The following is a 22,137-nucleotide window of genomic DNA, read 5'->3' as shown; positions in this document are numbered from 1 at the left end:
TTCCATGTTAGCAATGCTCGACGTTGTTATGGACTAAGCAACAAAAGTTTAAATTCATTAATTGTATTATTATAGTTGGTGCGGTAAAAGCGTTGAAGACATAAATGATTGGAACTTGTATTCTCTATAACTTTTTTATATAATACTTTTCGATAGGACCACTAACATAAGTATTTTAGGCACCTTCGTAATCTGCAGGCCTTCGGACTGAGCAGCGGTCACTTGGTAGGCCAAGGCCCTTCAAGGGCTGTAGTGCCATGAGGTTTGGTTTGGTTCCCCTAAACTACCATTTTATTCAACATGAATAAAAATTATTTACAGCCTACACTGTAGTACCTTATTCGCAGACTTTACATACCAATTTTCTTCAAATTCTGTCCACCCATTTTTTCATGGTTTGGCATTGATATGCACTTAACATCAAAAATCAAAATTCATGAATATCTCCTTTATCATAGCCGGGACGGTAAAAATGTATAAGACATAAATGATTGGAAATTTAATTCTATATAATTTTTATGTAGAATTTCTCAATAGGACTACTAATAACATGAATATTTATGAATAAAATTTTAGACCTTCCCCTAAACTACCATTTCACTCGGCATGAATAAAATTATTTATCACCCAGATTATAGTACCTCATTTTCCAACTTTATATACCGATTTTCATTCAATTCTCTTCAGCCATTTTCTCGTGATGCCCGTACATACATATATACATACATACAGACAGAGATGACAGAAAATCAAAAAGTGTTCACAAATCTGTTCACTTTCAGATTTCCATGCCCCTGTCAAGTGAGCTATTGCAAGGCTTGACATGCAGTGGCCAGTTCCCAGCCTACACAATACCTGTTCCTGGTCTGTGTGTACATCTCCTGACATGTTCTTAGTGCCTGTGCTAGTTTTACACATTCATTTGGGGTAGTCATAATGAAGTAATAATGGTGCACAAGATTCCTGCTGTTTTCTGGCCCATATTCACATATCTTGTTATATTACCCTGCTTTAGGGAAAGAGACCGATGTATTTCGGAATATTGTAATAAACACAGCAGGATGCATAAAACTAGATCACAAGGGGCAGGTGAACCACCCGATATAAGGGTGAAAAAAACTGTTAATGTAATTATATTGCCCTACTAATGAATAATAATAATAATAATAATAATAATAATAATAATAATAATAATAATAATAATAATAATAATAATAATAATATTTTGCTTTACATCCCACTAACTACGTTTATGGTTTTTGGAGACGCCAAGGTGCTTGAATTTAGTCCCGCAGGAGTTCTTTTACGTGCCAGTAAATCTACCAACATGAGGCGGACTTATTTGAGCAGTTTCAAATACCACCGGACTGAGCCAGAATCGAACCTGCCAAATTGGTGTCAGAAGGCCAGCGCCTCAACCGTCCGAGCCACTCAGCCCGGCTACTACTAATTAAGTATCAAGATAAGTACCACAGAATGGGGTAAAGTCAGTCGTCTGGGACAAATCCAAAATTCGCGCCAGATTTCATATATCAATTACTGCCACTTAGTGAATAAAAACAACAATGATTTTATTTCTATTTTTATGGTCTTAATTTCTGCTTTAACTTAATACTCAATACACACAACTAACAATAGCACAGCAACTTATTCAGGGATTTTGTAGTGTGGAAACAAACCAACGGTGTTCTAAAAGTTTATTCATAATTGAGTATCTCTTAATCTGGGTGAGTACATTATAGTATGGGGACAACTATTTGTAATTATGGGAATGATCAGACATAAAAGTGAAGACAAAATAGCAACTTTGATAGATCAACTGGGATTTATAAAGTAAAATATAAAATCAAAGTTTAGCAGTACTGTTTCTTTGCTGAAGAATATTTCAAGCTTCAAAGTTAAATCAATAATTCTTCCATGGAGCTAATATCTTAACACTCCTATATTATGTGGCTTACCATAATGGAATTTATGAAATTTTTCGTGAATGCTACATTCAAAGATTGATCATTACTGACTTCTGGCCTGGGGCCGTATTGCAAAGGCAAGTATACTTGCCAGACCATAGGTCTGTAATGTCTTTGAGCTTGACACCAGAGGTACTCCTGATGCCTGTGGTAACTGGAAGGGTACGGTCCACAAAAAATAAACGGTGGTTGGTACATGTGGATGTTGACAGGGTGACATGAGTGTCTTTGGACGAATGGCTGTTTTGCCATCTATGAGGGTTAGGGCAAAAATCATTGCAGTTACTTTTTTCTAGCAGATATGTGAGCAGATCACAAACCACTATTTGTCGTGAGGAAGCTATGCAGGCATAGTGTGTATTCACAACAACAGACGGCTCTGTGATTGCTGGTAGTAGCACAGAGAACGCTGTCAAATCAGTTGTGTTGCGAGCGCCATGTGAGATGGAAGTAACCTGTGTTGAGTAGCGCGCACACATCAAAACAGCCGTTCTCTGTGGGGACAAATGCGAGAGAATGTCACAGTGAATTGGTGGAAGCCCTTGGGAATAATGCCCTCCCATACATACAGTAGAAAAATAGGAAGGAAAGTTTCAGTAAGGACGTGTAGCAACTGGTGATCAGCAACGCTTGGGATGACCTGTCAGTGTATGGACTGACGTGGCACGTACCGTCATCAAGCAACTCCTGGAGGCAGAAGGACGATGGATGCTACTGAAGTTACAGAGGGTAAGTTGCATCATTTCCAGGGGAAAACCTTCCAAAACTAAGTAGGCTGGCAGGCGTGCTATTTTCTGCATTTCCTCTACAAGAGCTTTTATTGAACAATGCTTTAGTACCACAGGAAAAATGTTCATAAACGACACGGGCTCTGGCTCAAAGTTACAGACGGCCTCATGTAAATGAAAAATCATCTGCAAATAAGTTGGTAAAATATATTTAACTTCAGTTGTATTTGACTATTTTCTTATATCTCTCAATATTTTCCAACATTCAAAATGTTTTTTCTTTACAGAATACCCAAGGCAACAGAAAAACAGCTTTGATTAAACAGTTGCCTTTTTTGTAAATAATAATTTTTTTAAATATTGTAAATAATGAACATAGATTAAAATTTGTTATAGGGCATCTATATATGTAGGTGTTTTTATAAGCTGTTATGTATGTTAATTACTTAATTACTGAGAAAAACTACTATAATTTGTAACAGACTACAGAAATTTTTTTGCGGGATGTATTTTATTTATAGAATAATTACTTTGTGTTTGGAGCCTCCATGGCTCAGACGGCAGCACGTCAGCCTCTCACCGCTGGATACCATGGTTCAAATCCCGGTCCCTCCATGTGAGATTTCTGCTAGACAAAGCGAAGGCGGGACAGGTTTTCCTTTCAAGTACCCCGGTTTTCCCTGTCATCTTTCATTCCAGCAACACTCTCCATTCTCATTTCATAGCATCTATCAGTCATTAATACATCACTTTGGGAGTGGCAACGCCATCATACTAAGAGCCTATGTAGCCTATGATACATTCATTACATCCCTGACCCGGTCACTGACTGGAAAACAGGTTGTAGGTTGTAATTTTCATACTTTGTGTTTCATGTTCAAAAATAAGAGAATATTCTTAGTTTTTATTGTAAATAATGCAAAATGTTGTAGATGTTTATACATAGTGAATATCACAAAAGACTCTGTCATCATCCTAGATCACCATTTCTATTATACATAGGTCACAGCATTTTACAGATTCTGATTTGTGCTATTCACAATACTGTAGTGGATCATTTTATTCTATAGAGTATTATGGGCCTTTCTAATAATTTGTCTTTCATTTGGAATTTAGGATCCTTGCGGTCACTCACAATTTGTGAACTGATGTCATCTTGGAAAATATTAATCAATGTAGCAGAACTTCTGGTGTGACATAGTGTTTACAGTAAACCATATCTTCTGGTATGGGCTACAAAAAATTGTCACTTTCATTAATGTTTCTCATTCTCATACTTGACTATGACATCATGAAAGTGACTGGGGTATGAATTATATTAGAAACACCACTCCTTATGCAGCCAGTTCCTGTTACAAATGGAATGAAAGTGTCACTCAAGAGGGTTGGTTGATAAGTGCATTTCAGTGGGCTCGGCAAACTGATATGCAATAGTTGATGAGAAAAGCAATGGAAAATTACTTCACAAACAAACAAACAAACAAACAAACAAACAAACAAACAAACACACACAAAAAAAAGTGGCAAAACTGTCTCTGCAACAAGGTGAGTATATGCACATTCAGTTGCAGTGGCAACGTATCCTGCTGAACTTGGCGACATACATACATTATTGGGAATGCAAATGCACTACATTAAATCGAGCGGAATTACTTACCACTGTAACAGGAGATGCTGGAAATGTCCTCACTGCTGAATAGACAATTGGACTTTTCTGCACTTGATTTCAAATACTTTGAGTAGGGTTTCCTGTGAAAGTGAGTTTATGTAATTGATCAGTTCTCCTTTAAGTACAACAGTTGTTCCTTACGTTTGGTTCTATGGGCTGACGATGCAGGAACAATTGTCTCCTGGGCTAATTTCTGCAGTGATTTAGTGCAGCTCCTCAATATGACATCAGAAAATTTGTCCCGTTTTGCCTCGGTTAAAATTTCAGGCCTAACACTTCTCGGGGCATCATATACAGATTCGGTGTCACAAAATTTATTAACCAGATCTCTCACTATGTCACGATTAGGACAAAGTGAATTTGGAAAATATTCACAAAATTTGAAATTTTCTGGAAACTTACAACCTGTGATATAGATGTTGATTCCCATAGGGAATCTGAGATATTTGCCCGAATGAGTAAATTTATAATACCAATAATACCAATGAGTTAGCTGGAAAATTTATAATGTCCAATAATGGACCATTTATATTGGTATTATAAACTTACAACCTTCAGAAAAGAGTCTCATTTCAATTATTAACATACTGTACTGACTTCAAAAGCAAAACCACTTGTTAAAAGTAACTTTCACACTAAGCTGGAATGCAATTCATGTCAAGGATAGTATCACCTCTAGGTACATGGTCCATGCTCCGTAATCTTGTTCTTGCAAACTTAAGAACACCCGGCATGCCTCTGAGTTCACTACAGAGACAGTTTTGCCACACACTGTATATACAGGGAGTCCTTGAAAAAGGTTCCAATATTTGCAGGGGAGGTAGCACGCAATAAACGAAGGTAAAAAAAGGTCCTATAAACATTGGCCACGAACTACTATTTCAAATTGTGATAAGATTATTTTTATTTTTCTCCATTTTCATATGATACACAACTACAACATAGAATAAGAAAACACAGTTTCATGAGGAGCAAGTGCAGATACAGAGAAGTAGTATTGTAGCAGTGTTTGGTGCTGGTTAGTGCCTTAGGGCTAGTACCAGCCACAACAGCCCTACTCACTACTATCAATGACAACAATGTTTTAATAATTTATGTAGGGCTGTATGCATCACAAGATGGAAATATGTCTGTATGTAAGCATTGGTCGTGAACTATTGCAAATGTGGTACATGCAAATGCTAGTGGCTTTCCATCGCACCGACACAGATAGGTCTTATGGCGACGATGGGATAGGAAAGGCCTAGGAGTGGGAAGGAAGTGGCTGTGGCCTTAATTAAGGTATAGCCCCAGCATTTGCCTGGTGTGAAAATGGGAAACCAGGGAAAACCATCTTCAGGGCTGCCTACAATGGGATTTGAACCCACTATCTCCCTGATGCATGCTCACAGCCGCACTCCCCTGACTGCACGGTCAACTTGCCTGGTCCACTAACTACTTTTCATGGTTTTTGAAGATGCCGAGGTGCCAGAATTTTGTCCTGCAGGAGTTCTTTTACATGCCAATAAATCTACCGACACGCAGCTGATGTATCTGAGCACCTTCAAATACCACCCGACTGAGCGAGGATCAAACCTGCCCAGTTGGGGTCAGAATGCCAGCGCCTCAACCGTCCAAGCCACTCAGCCCGACACAACCTTTCAGATTTTTGGCTTTAAGGACATGTAAAGACCGTGGTGTATGCAGTTCCCACGAATGATTTGAATACACTATGAGAACTCGTGTTCAATGCCTGTGATGCAATCTGACAATAGCCAGGGATGTTCCAACGAATGCGTGATTCCATGCAACATAGAGTGGAAAGCTGCACTGCAATGGATGATGGTCACATCGAGTACATATTGTGAAGAGTAGATCGCAGACATGGTGATCATTGACAATTATGGTGGCGGATGATCATTCCGAAGGAAATGGGTTTGCGACCAATGTTTTAGGACCTTTTCTCTTTTGTTTGTTGCTGGTTCCTTCCTGTGTAAATATTGGTACCTTTTTCAAGGACACTCTGTACATTCATCGGTATTTAATTACATACATTTTTTTCTATGTACAGTTATTATTAAATCTTATTACAGATATCTGGAGGATCTTCTGTCAGTACTGAGCAAGTTGGCCATGCGGTTAGGAGCGCACAGCTATGAGCTTGCATTTGGGAGATAGTAGGTTCGAACCCCACTGTCGGCAGCCCTGAAGATTGTTTTCCGTGGTTTCCCCATTTTCACACCAGGCAAATGCTGGGGCTGTACATTAATTAAGGCCACAGCCACTTCCTTCCCACTCTTAGCCCTTTCCTGTCCCATCCGATCTATGTTGGTGCAGTGCAAAAACCAATTGAAAAAAATATCAGTACTTCAAAAGTATTCATCTTACAACTGCAGCATACAGCCTTAAGTTAGCAGCACACCAATGCATGTGGAATTTAAAAAAATGAGAAGTCATGTCCTTGTAATTCTGATTCCACATAAAACTTGAGGTCTTGAGGCTATGATCATGGTATCAATAGTCACTTAAAACTACAAGCTGGCTTTTTTTTTTCTTAGCAGCAGAATCTGTAAGCCACAACATTTTTATAACTATTTGACACTTACATATAATAATTTTAAAATATGTGAAGATCTTCGACGGAGGAACTAGTTTAAAAATATAACACATGTACTACCTGCACAAGGCTTAAAAAAAAAAAAGTTATTTGCTTTACGTCCCACTAACTACTTTTGCAGGTTTTGGAGACGTCGAGGTGCCGGATTTTGTCCCGCAGGAGTTCTTTTACATGCCAGTAAATCTACCGACACGAGGCTGACATATTTGAGCACCTTCAGATACCACCGGACTGAGCCAGGATCGAACCTGCCACGTTGGGGTCAGAAGGCCAGCGCCTCAACCGTCTGAGCCACTCAGCCTAGCATCCTGCATAAGGTAACTTGAACCATGTTCCAAGGTGGAGAGACAACTGGAGAGCAGCATATGACACTTTGTGCTTATTCCACAAGTGTACTCTGTTCACATAAAACATCTGGCGAGAAGTATAGCTCATGGTTTTATGGATGTTGGTAGTGAGCAAGCATTGCCACATGGGGGAAAAAGGAAGTCACAATACACAGGGCGGAGAATGTGAATGTCATGGACTGGGAGGAAGAAACAAGAAAATGTCCACTGGAATTTTTAGAAATTCTGTTTCTTACTTGAACATATTCCTTGTAGACAGTGAAATAGGCATCAAGTGGAAGTATCCATGCCATCACAAATCAAATAAAATCGAATCAATTCAGATTTTAGCATAATGGTGAATGGTGTGTATGTTTCAAGTAATCAAATGCTGTTGGAACAATAAGTAAGGACATTTCCTCCCTTTCTTTCTTCTTTCATCACAAAGTTCATTAATCACTGAAATAAAGCTAAACTGGAATATTTTACTATATAATACAGTCGTCGCTGGCTTTAACTCGTTTCCGAGTATTTAACTTCTACCAATAAATTCACTTCTGTCTGTGGTTGTACTTTCGATTGTTGAACAGACCAATACTAGCATGGAAGAAGCATCCACACATATTGCACAGAATTGTTGGAGGTGGGTGTGGTTGTGCTGCATGGAGTTTTCGTGCTTCCCTCCTGGCCTCTTCACATCTGCGTCGTTCCCCTTCAAACAGATTTGACATGAGCGGGGATGATCCGGTACCAAATTGTACGGTCTTGAGCAAGCATGTCCCAGGTTTGTGGATTGAGACTTGTCATCTTCACAGTGTGCTTAAGCTGGTCCTTGTAGCACCTTATGAGGGCTCCACGAGGTCTGGTGCCGGAACAAAGTTCACCATATAGGATTTGGTGTGGAAATCTAGTATCACTCATCCAACGGACATGGCCAATCCATCTAAGCTGATGACCAATGATGGACAATTCTATGGTTCTCGGTATGCATTTCCTGAAGAACAGCAATGTTGGTGACATAGTCTTCCCTTTTGAACCTAAGGATGGATCGAAGTTTTTGCTGGTGGAAACGCTCAAGCTTTTTCAAGTCATGTCAGTAAAGGGTTCAAGTTTCACAACCATACAGCAATGTTGTGATGACAACAGCTCGGTGCACCTTGAGTTTTGTCTTCACATCATCATCATCATTTCCCTTTATCCAGCTGTAGCCGGGTAGGGGCAAATATGGTTCCTCTCCACTTTCTTCGGTCTTTCCACCACTCCTCCTCCAACACTGTGTCCCAGTCCAGGTTTCTTTCTATAATGCTGCGTTGGATGGTACCCTTCCATCTCAATCGTGGTCGTCCACGGCCTCTCCTTCCTTGGATTTGCATTTCCATCACCTTTTTTGGCATTCTTTCGTCGCTCATTCGCTTTATGTGCCCAAACCATCTTAGTCGGCTCTTCTCTATTCTATCATTCATTTTTTCCACTCCAATTTCTTCCCGGATTTTCTCATTCCTTATTTTGTCTCTTCTACTCTTCTGTATCATACTCCTCAAGAATTTCATTTCGGCTGCCTGTATTCGACTCTCATCCTTCTTTGTCATTGTCCAAGTTTCTGCTCCATAAGTTGTTATGGGTACGTAATACATCTTGTACATAGTATCCTTTGCTTCCATTGGCACATCTTTGTCCCATAACATATTTCTTACACTATGATAGAAACAACTTCCAGCTTGAATCCTTTTACTAATCTCAGCATCCAACCGAGCATTCTCCATTAATTCACTCCCCAGGTATTTAAACGTTTCCACTACTTCCAGGGGCTTGTCTGCAAGTCTAATCTGACCTTTCCCTTCTTTCTCCCCTCTAGTCAGGTCTTTATTCATGAGCACCCGGTGTGATAGTCATCCAAATGCTGCATGGGCAACACCAAGGGCCGAATTCATGGACAGCACTTATACATAAGAGCCCCTTATAAGCCACGTTTCATTTCATACCAACTACTTAAGTGTCCCACTTAGGCCTATTGCTATAAGTGGACCTCCCATACACACTGAAGTGACTCACTTATGTTGCAGCAAGATGGAGGATAATGATTTTGCTGAATATGTTGCATTTCATTCACAGAATGCTTTCCGTGCACACAGTAGAGATGGAAAATCCTGTCAAAAATGTAATGTGACCAACAATTTCAAGAAGGTTTCACTTTAGTAATGTGACAGTTATGAATATTCTTGTTTCTTTGATTGAGAGAGTGAACATAAACCTCTAGAGAACTCACTATCTCACCATTAATGAAGATATTGTTTTGAGATTTTATGCCACCTCTTAATTTCAGGTTATTGTTATTATTATTACCATCATCATTATTTCACTTAATTAATTGGAAACATGTTACAAGTTGATAAGTTATCAAGACTGTAGGCCTATAGAATAGTAAAGAACAATACTGAGTTATAAGAAAAATGAACGTGTTGCACTACCACCATTTATTTTAAGATTGATTTCTGCTAATTATATCAGGTTAGTCAACCAATCGTTTGCAGGATTATATCAGAAGTTTCTGAAATTATGGCATTGCACATCAAATCATACTATTTACATTTTATTGGGGAAGTAATTAGGCCTACTACAACGTAAGGGCTACAGATATATTTGTCAAATCATTAAGAGCGTTGTAAGGCTAGGTATTCTACATTTGGATGATTATTTGTATAGGTTCAAGTACATGGATAACTATAAACATATTATATTGAGAAGAAATGAAATGGCATATGGCTTTTAGTGCCGGGAGTGTCCGAGGACAAGTTCGGCTCGCCAGATGCAGGTCTTTTGATTTGACGCTTGGAGGCGACCTGCGCGTCGTGATGAGGATGAGATGATGATAAAGACGACACTTACACCCAGCCCATGCCAGCGAAATTAACGAATTAAGGTTAAAATTCCTGACCCTGCTGGGAATTGAACCCAAGATCCCTGTGACCAAAGGCCAGCATGCTAATCATTTAGCCATGGAGCCGGACATTGAGAAGAAAATTAGACTCTGGGCATTGTTTAGTAGTTTGCGTTGTCTGCAACAAGTTTTTTCCCATGCAATTCATATTCTGATGAGAAACTGCGACGGTCTGCTTGTTCAATATTATGTGCATGAACTTCGACACAAGTTCTAGCAAGTACCGTCTCAGCTCGCTGTTTTGTTATCCATTCTGATAACCAAATGCAATGTAGACGATCTTTTATTAACCTCAAAAATGTTGCACGATGTCCTTCGATAAACAAAACACAATAGATCATCCCACTATTCGGTAGCCAGAACTACACGATCTGGGAAGCATGGGCATAATATACAGCATTGCCACATCTCCAGTGAATACTTATTGTATCAATGAGTGTGATCTTTAAGTGCTGTTTGTGAAATGTACACTCATATAAGTGAATACTTAGTCTATATTTTGCTAGTTGCTTTACGTCACACCGACACAGATAGGTCTTATGGCGACGATGGGACAGGAAAGGGCTAGGAGTGGTAAGGAAGCGGCCATGGCCTTAATTAAGGGACAGCCCCAGCATTTGCCCGGTGTGAAAATGGGAAACCACAGAAAACCATTTTCAGGGTTGCTGACAGTGTGGTTCGAACCTAATATCTCCCGAATACTGGATACTGGCCGCACTTAAGTGACTACAGCTATCGATCTCGGTGAATACTTACTATAAGTGATTCCTTATTACTTAAGGGTTCCTTATGTATAAGTGCCAACTATGAATTAGATCCCAATTCTCTTCTTCACATCTTGCTCACAGTTACAGCGCACAGAGAGGATATTACCCAAGTATGAAAAGTGGTCTACCTGCTCCAGTGAAGTATCTGAGCCCGTGCGCGTAGAGGCGCGCGGCTGTGAGCTTGCATCCGGGAGATAGTAGGTTCGAATCCCACTATCGGCAGCCCTGAAAATGGTTTTCCGTGGTTTCCCATTTTCACACCAGGCAAATGCTGGGGCTGTACCTTAATTAAGGCCACGGCCGCTTCCTTCCAACTCCTAGGCCTTTCCTATCCCATCGTCGCCATAAGACCTATCTGTGTCGGCGCGACGTAAAGCCTCTAGCGAAGTATCTGAGATGAGATGTTAAAATGTGGAAGGGGTGTGCCTGGTGAAGCTTGTGGCAGGACCTTGGTTTTCTGAACGATAATGGTGAGACCAAAACGATCACATGCACTCTTGTAGTAGTTAACTGACTACGGCGATTCCTCTGGTATGAGTGTAGGTCATGCAGCATCTATTTATTTATTTGGGGAACCAAAAGAGCGAGAAGCCGAATTACAGAGTTCCGCAATGAAAAATATATTTACAATAGAGTAGCACAAGGCAAACATAAAAAAAAAAGTGTAAGAACAATGAAGGAAAAACATCTAATGATAAAAATAGAGAAAAATTAAAAACTAACAAATAACTGTAGAGACAGAACAATTAACAACATAAAGGCAAAAGAAACGACGAGGAAAACTGAAGATTGAACGTAAAATGAAGAGAAGAACTTATAGCTAGGCACAGTAAGATAAATACAGACGTAACACATAAGTAACGGTATAGTAAAGTAAAAAATAAATATTACATTATGTACAAAAGAGGGGACAGCAATGAGAAGAGAAAAAAGGAGTATGAAGAAAACGTACTAGGTTAAGGAAGAATCGATTAAAGGAGGCATACGAAGAAAAAATGTTCAAGTTCCCGTCAGAAGATAAAGAGTAAAGGAGGGTTGGTATGCGGATGTATAAACTTCTTTGAACGAGAGAGTGAGGCGGGAATACGGAATATGAAGGGGCGGATTAATCCTGGTTTTGCGAGTTGGAACATGTAAGGAAAAGAAGGATGCAGGTTCAGGAGAACGAAATTAAACCATTAACAGCGTTATATAGGAATCTAAGGTCGGCTACTTTCCTGCGACTACAAAACAGGCGAAGGTTTAACTTATCCAGTAACTGATTACTGCTCAAGTTTCGACAATCACATACTCTAGCTCTAACAATGGCACAGAAGAATGACTGCACGTGCTCAATGTGATTCAGATTAGTGGGTGAAGAGATAAACCAAATGGGAGATGCAAATTCAATAATCGGTAGGATGCAAGATACATAGTAGGCTCGGAGGGCGTGGATTTCTGTGATGTCAGAAAATCTACACAACAAACCGAGAAGTGACATTGCTCGTGAGGTTATCTTTTGTATATGGGGGACAAATAACAATTTACTGTCAAACAACACTCCTAAGTCATTTTTTTTCTGTTAGATTTGGGAATGGGTAACCGAGGAGGGATCATCTGCATACAGCATTTTGGTTACCTTTGTAACCTGGGTGAGCCTCCAGAAGCGAAGTCTTGCTAGGCTGAAAAGCCCTCCATTGAAACGATACCTACCCTCCACACCTGGGTTGTTCGTAGAAGATTCATGTAACATGGCAGCCAAATATAATGCAAGTGTGTTGGAGCAAGTACACACCCATGAGTCCACACAGTCCATGAGTAATAGTAAATTCATCAGAGATCCTGTTCTGATGGCAAACCTGTCCAGCCATGCCATCATGGAGGGCCTGAACCAGATCAACAAAATGCTGAGGACAGCCAAAGTGTTTCAGTATCACCCACATAGCAGGTCTTAGAACAGAGTCAAATGCCTTTTCCAGGTCATAAAAGACTAAGACCGGGCGAGTTGGCCGTGCGCGTAGAGGCGCGCGGCTGTGAGCTTGCATCCGGGAGATAGTAGGTTCGAATCCCACTATCGGCAGCCCTGAAAATGGTTTTCCGTGGTTTCCCATTTTCGCACCAGGCAAATGCTGGGGCTGTACCTTAATTAAGGCCACGGCCGCTTCCTTCCAACTCCTAGGCCTTTCCTATCCCATCGTCGCCATAAGACCTATCTGTGTCGGTGCGACGTAAAGCCCCTAGCAAAAAAAAAAAAAAGACTAAGAAGAAAGGATTCTGTTGCTCTCTGCATTTTTCCTGATGTTACCTTACACAGAAGATCAGATCAGTTGTTCCTCCAAATGTACGAAACTCACACTGGGACTCTGGGAGGACTCTCTCAGAGATAACCTGGAGGTGGTTAAGCAGAATTCTTACAAGAATTTTACCTACAATAGATAGTAGTGATATACCATGATGGTTATAACAAACGCTGCAATCACCTTTCTTGAAGACTGTTATGATAGTGGCATTTTTAGTTCGCTGGGTACGTCTCTGACTTCGAAATTTTGAGGATGAGAGTGAAAATCCTCGTTTTGAGTGACTGACTACCAACTTGAATTAACCCCAGAGGGATGTTATCTGGGCCAGGTGCCTTTCTAGGTTTCATATTGAGAACTGCACTGAATTCTTGGTAAGTTGGCGGAACTGCCCTCCATGGTTGTTTGGGCTATTGAGGCACATTAGAAGAAAGACTTTATCAGTGGGGGAAGGACGATTTAGAAGTATGGAGAAATGTTCCTTCCAACGCTCCAGGATTTCATGGTTGTTAGTAAGAGTGGTAGAGTTGTCAGCAGTTTTCAGTGTACCTGTTGAAGAGCGAGATGGACCGTGCAGCTCTTTTATTCCTGTGTAAAAGTTCCTCAGCTTCCGAGCATCAGATAGTTTCTGAAGTTCCAGAGCTTTCTGTTGCCACCAGGTATTCTTCATTTCTCTTATCTTTGTCTGACACATTCTTTTAAGCTGTGGAAATGTGTTTTCTTCTTGTTGGAGGATTGATCTTGAGGATGGGATAGATAGGCTTCCCCTTTTTGCATTGGTGAGGCACAAAATTTCCTCATTGTTGTCGTAAAACCAGTCTTGTCTCTTCTGCTTTACAAAACCAATGGTTTCCTCGGCTGACTTCATGATTATCTTCTGCAAAGTGGTCCATTCTTGTTGAACGTCATTTGTGCTAACTGGGTTGACAGTTAGCCGTACATTGATCATATTCTAAAATTCTGTGAGAAAGGATTCATCCTGAAGTTTAAACGTGTTAAACTTTCTTCTGGTCAAGATTTGGAGACGCCTACGTGATTTAGGGCGTATGGAGATCCTGAGTTGGCAAATAAGGAGTTTGTGATCAGTCTAACAATCATCAATATTTCTTGCTGTTCTGGTAATAAGTATGTCTTTCTTATCACAATGCCATGTATATTTTGCTAGGGGCTTTACGTCGCACCGACACAGATAGGTCTTATGGCGACGATGGGACAGGAAAGGCCTAGGAGTTGGAAGGAAGCGGCCGTGGCCTTAATTTAGGCACAGCCCCAGCATTTGCCTGGTGTGAAAATGGGAAACCACGGAAAACCATCTTCAGGGCTGCCGACAGTGGGATTCGAACCCCCTATCTCCCGGATGCGAGCTCACAGCCGCGCGCCTCTACGCTCACGGCGAACTCGCCCGGTAATGCCATGTATAATCAAGAATGTGCCAATGCTTGGATCGAGAATGCATAATACAGAAGTCATCTAAAACAAAGACCATTAAGACTATTGATTCATTGGAAATGCATTATGGGAAGGATATTAACATAAATCATAATATGTATTTGCTATATAACAATGTATTGTGTATCATGTCTACAAAACATAGAAGTAATTTAATTCTTGTTGTTGTCCACTCAATATACAATATAATAAAGTGTATACTTAAATCAAATTACAGTATTATATTGAATGATATTAAATACCAATATATTACATACATGTCACACATCACTTGATACTACCCACATAATTAACAAAAGTTATTTCTAAGCAGACTTTATAAAATAAGGGATAATTGTCAACTGGAATGATAAATATATTAAACTTGATAACAAATATTCTTCTTCCATATTTACATAATAGTACAGCGAAATGTTTAGGCATGAGTAAATTATGTCTTTAGTACATTCTATTTTAAAACTGTGACAAAAGTTTCAGTCTTTACACAACTAAATAATTCTATATTGGAGCAGAATAAATAATGCTGATATGATGAAATTCATTAGAATCGAAATATTTACTGACCGTTTCACTCTTGTGATGAAGTTGACTCAATTTGTGCTACGCAGTCCACCAGTGCTGCGACTGAGTTATCTCTATTTGAACATTGTGCTCTTAGTGCTATCAAAACATAACACTATCCTCCACCACAATAACACGCAGTTACCTACGCATGGCAGATGCCGCCCACCCTCACTGGAGGGTCTGCCTTACAAGGGCTGCACTCGGCTAGCAATAGCCACAAGAAATTAAAAAAAGTGCTATCAAATACCATTCAGTTTACTTAAAATATGCTTGTATGCTGCTCTACTTAGTTTTTTTGTTCATGTATAGATGGCAGTAGAATAAATACATTTATCTTGTATTACCCAGATGTAAACAAACTGCTGCATGTCATGGCTTTCTTATGCAACCATAGTATGCACCTCAAAAAAAATTCTTTAATTTTTGGATGTGGATTTTGGTAGTGGTTGAAGTGATGTGGCAGAGGTTGCAGATATTTTGGGAAGTGATAGTACTGCCATAGGGTACAGAGAGAAGTGATTGTAGAGTCGTAGTGTCTTGCTGTACATGACTTCCATGAGCCAAACCAGGCAAGCTGAGTATTAATTTGACTCCAGATTTCACAAACCTCGAGTATTTTGAACTATTAGTGAACAAGGAAAATATTATAGACAAAACTAACAGATGGTATAAACAGACAGTTGACGGTAAGCCGAAAGAAAAAAAACAGCATTGGGGCCAGACAGCTTCGTTTAAGAATCCAGCAGTGAAGAGGTTAAGCCAGGAAGAAAACCGTAAGTTTGAAAATGTTTTATTTAATTTATTATTATTTGCTTTATGTCACACCAACACAGATAGGTCCCATGGTGACGATGGGATACGAAAGGGCTAGGAGTGGGAAAGAAACAGCTGTGGCCTTAATTAAGGCACAGCCCCAGCATTTGCCTGGTGTGAAAATGAGAAACCATAGAAAACCATCTTCAGGGCTACCCACAGTGGGATTTGAACCCACTATCTCCTGAACGCAAGCTCACAGCTGAGCGACCCTAACCGCACGGCCACTTACTCGGTCGAACATGTTTTAAAAACGGCTCAAAAATATCTCAATAAGAACGAATAAGAAAGAAGGAAGGGAGGAAGGAAGGAAGGAAGGAAGGAAGGAAGGAAGGAAGGAAGGAAGGAAGGAAGGAATTCTAGGAATCATTATAGAGGTATTTCAAGAGTTAGGAAAGGTTTAGTTCACTTACATCTTTTTATATATTTACTCATGCCTAAAACAAAGACAGTCTTTACTGACTCTTGTGCAATATGATGCATAACCTTCCAGAAAATTTCTGACCAGATCACTATCCCCCAATCTTCCAAATAAATAAGTGAACTCTACACCAATATGTAAACAATACATCCAGCTAAAAAAAAGAAAAAAAAGAAAAAAAAAGTTTTTGAGACAGTTACAAACTACAGTACACAGTTTCCAATAAATATAGAAATGGTACCGTATGAAAATCTATCGTAAATGATTGACAATACATCACAATGTCTCAGTGCAGTAACTGGGAGGACAAATCTCCTGTTATCAGTGCAAAGGCACTCCTCTCTAGGTTAGGACACAAGATGAAATTCTGTTGATGTCAATTTTTCCTTGCAATGAAACCCTTCAGATAGCCTGAACAATTAAGAGTGCAGATCATCCATCCTTTCTTCAGTGGTACAGCAGCGGAATATATAATATCATCTTTAATAACACCCATAAAATAGACTTCTACTGTTACATTTTACTGAATACAAAATAAACTTATTTGAGAAAGAAATTTTTTTCTACAAATCATGACAAAAATGTAAATAATCTCTCCTCAGTGATTTAGGTTACCTACTTCTATTATTTTTATAAGAGTATAAAATAGCCTATTATATGGTACAAATTATCCTGTGCCCACACACACCTGATCCAGATTACAGCTTTATAACTGGCAAAATTCTTCCAGCAGAGATTTCCTTCCGGTTAATGACAACAGGTTATCCAAAGGATCGGATTCCAATATGAGTTTGCACATCTCATATTATTACATTATTAGCTTTAATTTCTTGCCTTTTGTCTACAAGAATTAATCAGCTTCTTTTTTCTCTGTACATTTAATTTCTAGATATTAATAATGTTGTTTGCTTGGGTCATCAGTCCACATAGCCTACTAGTTTGATGCAGCTCTCCACGCCTCCCTAACCTAACTCTTTCATTTTTACGTAACTGCTACATTCTACATACTGTTTGTCATACTGATGCCTTGGTCTATCCTTACAGTTCTTACCAACTGCACTTCCCTCAAAAACTAACTGAACAATTCATGGGTGTCATAAGATATGTCCTTTCATTCTAACTCCTCTTCTGGTTGCCCTGTCGGTGAGGGTGGTAGAATAACATCCACATATCCCCTGCCTGTCATAAGAGGCAACTAAAAGGGGCTCCAGGGGCTATTAACTTGGGAGCATAGGTAGGCGGCCATGGGGCCCTTAGCCGAGTCCTGGCATTGCTTCCACTTACTTGTGCCAGGCTCCTCACTTTTGTCTATTCTATATACCTCCTTTGGTCAATTTGTTTTTTTTCCCAACCCGACAGTATTAGGATTGCGAGGCCTAGGGAGTCTTTTCATTTTCAAGCCCTCCGTGGACCTTGTCTTTCTTCGGCCCATACCTTCATTTTTCAAAATGTTGGACCGCTTCCATTTTTTCCCTCTGATTAGTGCTAATAGAGTATGGTTGCCAAGCTGTACTTTCCCTTAAAATAATCACCACCACCACACCATCTTCTGGTCAAATTTTGCCAAATCATTCTCCTCTCACTAATTTGATTCAGTATCTCTTCATTCGTGATATCTACCCATCTCACCTTCTGTAACACTACATTTTAAAAGCTTCTATTCTCTTTCTTTCTGAGCTAGTTATTTATCATGTTTCACTATAGCATGCCATGCTCCAGACAACAAGAACACTAATAATTTTATCCCTCCAAAAAGATAACTTATTAAATTGTGTCACTCTAAAGAACTTGCCAAGATGTGGTTTTCAATTTGAGATTGATAAGAAAGTTAGGAATTATTGCAGAAAGTGTACAATTGCAAATAGACAGGATTCTGTTTTTATAGAAAAAGTCAAAAGAAAACTATTATTCAGTATTTCCCTGTAAAAGGACTTGAACTAAACTCGAATTTATGCAAATGATTCTACACTCTAGCAATGATTTCCAGAAACTGGCTATCAAAATTCAGAGAACTCAGAAGAGGCAAATTTTCTTAGCGGAAATTCTGTCATTCCCATCAAAGAAATTGTAAATCGTAACTTGCACGCTTCAACACTATCTTAGTACATTCACTAAAAATTAAAAAACTAAAATAAAAATGCACATGGTGGTGTAAAACATTCCTCACAGTCACTTTTTTTTTTTTTTTTTTTTTTTTAGAAACAACTGAACAAATAATGATTTATATACTGCACTTGAATGAGTTCCTGCATATACCAAAGAGAAAGCTATGGAGTATCTGCACCTGGTGAACCAATCACTGTATAATCCAGATCGGACTATGTGACTTTTCTCTAATTTCACATGTTGTTCTCTCCAATTTAAACATTACCTCCAAGTAAGCAACAACCTTCCATTTGTAATCATCTTTTTTTATTCAATTTTTTACTAACAAAAGTTTTGCAATTTTGGTTAATTTCAATTAACAAAACAAATAAATTCAGGAAACAAAATAAATCAAAACATACATTCTAGCAATAAGAATATTTTAATATTAAGAGTAAATATACATAAACTTGGAAACTTAAGATAACATATAAAAATATTTATTATTAATGATGAATCTCCAAATGAATAAAAAGTATCATTTGTCAGTTTGTATACTACACAATATTGCGTGTTCAAATGCTATATAACATAACATAATAGTCTAGAAGAATCATAAGAAGAAAATTCTATCAGTATATAAATAACAATAAAAGCAAAAACAGTTTGGAATGTCATATTTAAAAAATGAAGGGGCAACATAAGGATAACACACACACTGTATAATGCAAGCACAGCTACACAAGAAACTATTTTCAAGCTAAATACAACAACATTATTTAAAATAGCATTTGAAACTAAATTTATTAAAACCAACAAAACTATGACAACAAACTGTGTGTGCTAACTATTAACTCTTCCAGTGACTAGACAAGAAAAATTCAAATGTACAAATGTTTCATGCATTTATTAACTACTGCCTGCCATTTAAATGGGCAGGGATATATACAGCCCAAATGCCAGTAATTTCCTGTTACCTCACAGCACAAGTACCAAAAAATGTCAGTCCTATATTAGTACCATCTGTTTGCATAGATATGTGCTATGTCTTGATAATGAAATTAGGGTTTTTTTCTGTGAGTTGCTATTCTCAAAGAATGCACAGAAAACTAATATTTATACCAAGTGTTTTTAACACTGAATATAATAAATACTGATAGTGCTCAAGGTAATGACATAAGAATATCCATAAATACTTTTAATTTAATGAGGATAATCCTGTTGCAATGAATATGAGCAAACAGTAATTCTACTTGGATTGCTTAATTACTCACTTTAAAGCTTATACTATCATACTTGTTCCATAAAATCACTTTCCCTTTACCATTAACAAAGCTTAAGAGGCAATATAGCAAAATCATTTTTTCCCCCTTTTTTTCACCCTCCTTGCTTGAGGACTCAATCCAAAACATCTGCATTTCTCGTGACATGCTCTGTTATATGCTCAGTAGTCATGGTTTTATGTGTGATGTTTTAATTGGTTTCTTACCAGAACATATACATTAGAAAATTTACCATAGAGAATAAAATATTTGTGGTGTTTGGCTACCGAGTGGTGTTACAAGTGACTATTCTCATTTTGGTTCCGTATTGAAGTTGACGTATGTCTCAAGTATTATTACAATATTATAAGTCCACCTGTACTGTATTGTATTGAACAGGTGGACTTATAATATTGTAATAATACTTGAGACATACCGAGTGGTGTTCGTTCATCCGGTGAGTCAGCAATTGCAGAGTAAATCCTTCAGCTATTGCAAGGTCACATCAAATACCAGGAGATGAACAATAAATTCTTTTTCTTTGAACACTTTTTATTGAGAACATTATTTGATTTCTACTCTTCAACAATGATATTAAGAATATCTACTATAGTTAAAATTATCACAAGTAAATTAAGCAGTATCACCAAGTCACATGTTATACCAGTTGATATAATCGAGTATACGCACACCACCCCAGACAGCTGCAGATTCCCACAGCTCGAAGCTCCATTGTTGCTAGCAGCCTAGTTAACTGCTACCACCTGTCGATGAGGTGTCTGTTAGTGACACGCAATTGTAGTGGACAGACCTGGTTCACAGTCATACTCCACTAGTCTAAATTGTCAAAGGTGGCATAGTCATTTCAAGAAGCACCTTGGCACTTTGATTGTGCTACAGTTGGTTATCAAGTCTATCTGTGTTTACTTCTGGGAGTTACACCATATTTTGTGAAATTTAGCCAATGGTAGTGGCTGTTATGTCTGGATAGTTATCCCACTGTGTTAATGAGCAGACCGTAAAGACATTTCTCAACGTCAAGTGTTGGGCAGTGGTAAATAACCAATCCCCTAAGGTGACCAATGGCTTCAGGCAGATGAGTTTCCTTAAGTGGGGTGATGGCTCCCTCAGTGTCAAAAATTACAGGTATTAGGAAAGATGTAGGAACAACGTGTGCTGCCTGCAGAAATGTGCCCTTGTGTTTCAACCCCAGTTTCGAGGCATACCATAACAAACTAAACTTATAAAGGCAGATATAAATATGTGTTATTAGTATTTCAAGATTATTATTTCCAAAACATTCAGAAAAATATAACGTACATTTGATCAAAATAAGATGTGATAAGTCTGTGTTCAAAATGAGCGGCGGGCATTTTCTGCTTGATGACTTTTTTTTTTTTTTTACAATTTGTTTTACGTCACGCAGACACAAATAGGTCTTATGGCGACGATGGGATAGGAGAGGTCTAGGAGTGGGAAGGAAGCAGCTGTGGCCTTAATTAAGGTACAGCCCCAGCATTTGCCTGGTGTGAAAATGGGAAAACCGGGCGAGTTGGCCGTGCGCGTAGAGGCGCGCGGCTGTGAGCTTGCATCCGGGAGATAGTAGGTTCGTATCCCACTATCGGCAGCCCTGAAAATGGTTTTCCGTGGTTTCCCATTTTCACACCAGGCAAATGCTGGGGCTGTACCTTAATTAAGGCCACGGCTGCTTCCTTCCAACTCCTAGGCCTTTCCTATCCCATTGTCGCCATAAGACCTATCTGTGTCGGTGCGACGTAAAGCCCCTAGCAAAAAAAAAAAAAAAAAAAAAAAAGGGAAAACCATCTTCAAGGCTGCCGACAGTGGGGCTTGAACCCACTATCTCCCGGATGCAATCTCACAACTGTGCGCCCCTAACCGCACGGCCAACTTGCCTGGTTGATGACAGTTTATCATCCATAATGGGTTAAGAAATGACAGCTATCCAGTTTCACATGAAATGCTATAGTTAAAGGCACTGGAGACTGCAAAGAAAAGTAGTACAAGAATCTCAGTTTAAAGCAACCAGATTCGTGAAGAGGACCAACCTTTATTTTCGAAGGAGGACATCTCAATGTCAGCGATTGCGAGAGGGACCATATTGAAAAAGTTGTGGAATACCATCAGTATTTTAGATTAAAAATTAAATTTGTATGATTCCACTCCCCCCCCATTTTTGAGGATAAACAAATATTTTTAAAGTAGGGAAATAATGCAAGTAAATTTGGTATGTTTTTAGGGAAGAGTTGGTGTGTTCC

This window comes from Anabrus simplex, chromosome 4 (assembly GCF_040414725.1).
Source record: "Anabrus simplex isolate iqAnaSimp1 chromosome 4, ASM4041472v1, whole genome shotgun sequence".
Classification (NCBI taxonomy): domain Eukaryota; kingdom Metazoa; phylum Arthropoda; class Insecta; order Orthoptera; family Tettigoniidae; genus Anabrus; species Anabrus simplex.
The sequence above is the reverse complement of the archived record's forward strand: the minus strand, read 5'-3'. Positions refer to the sequence as shown.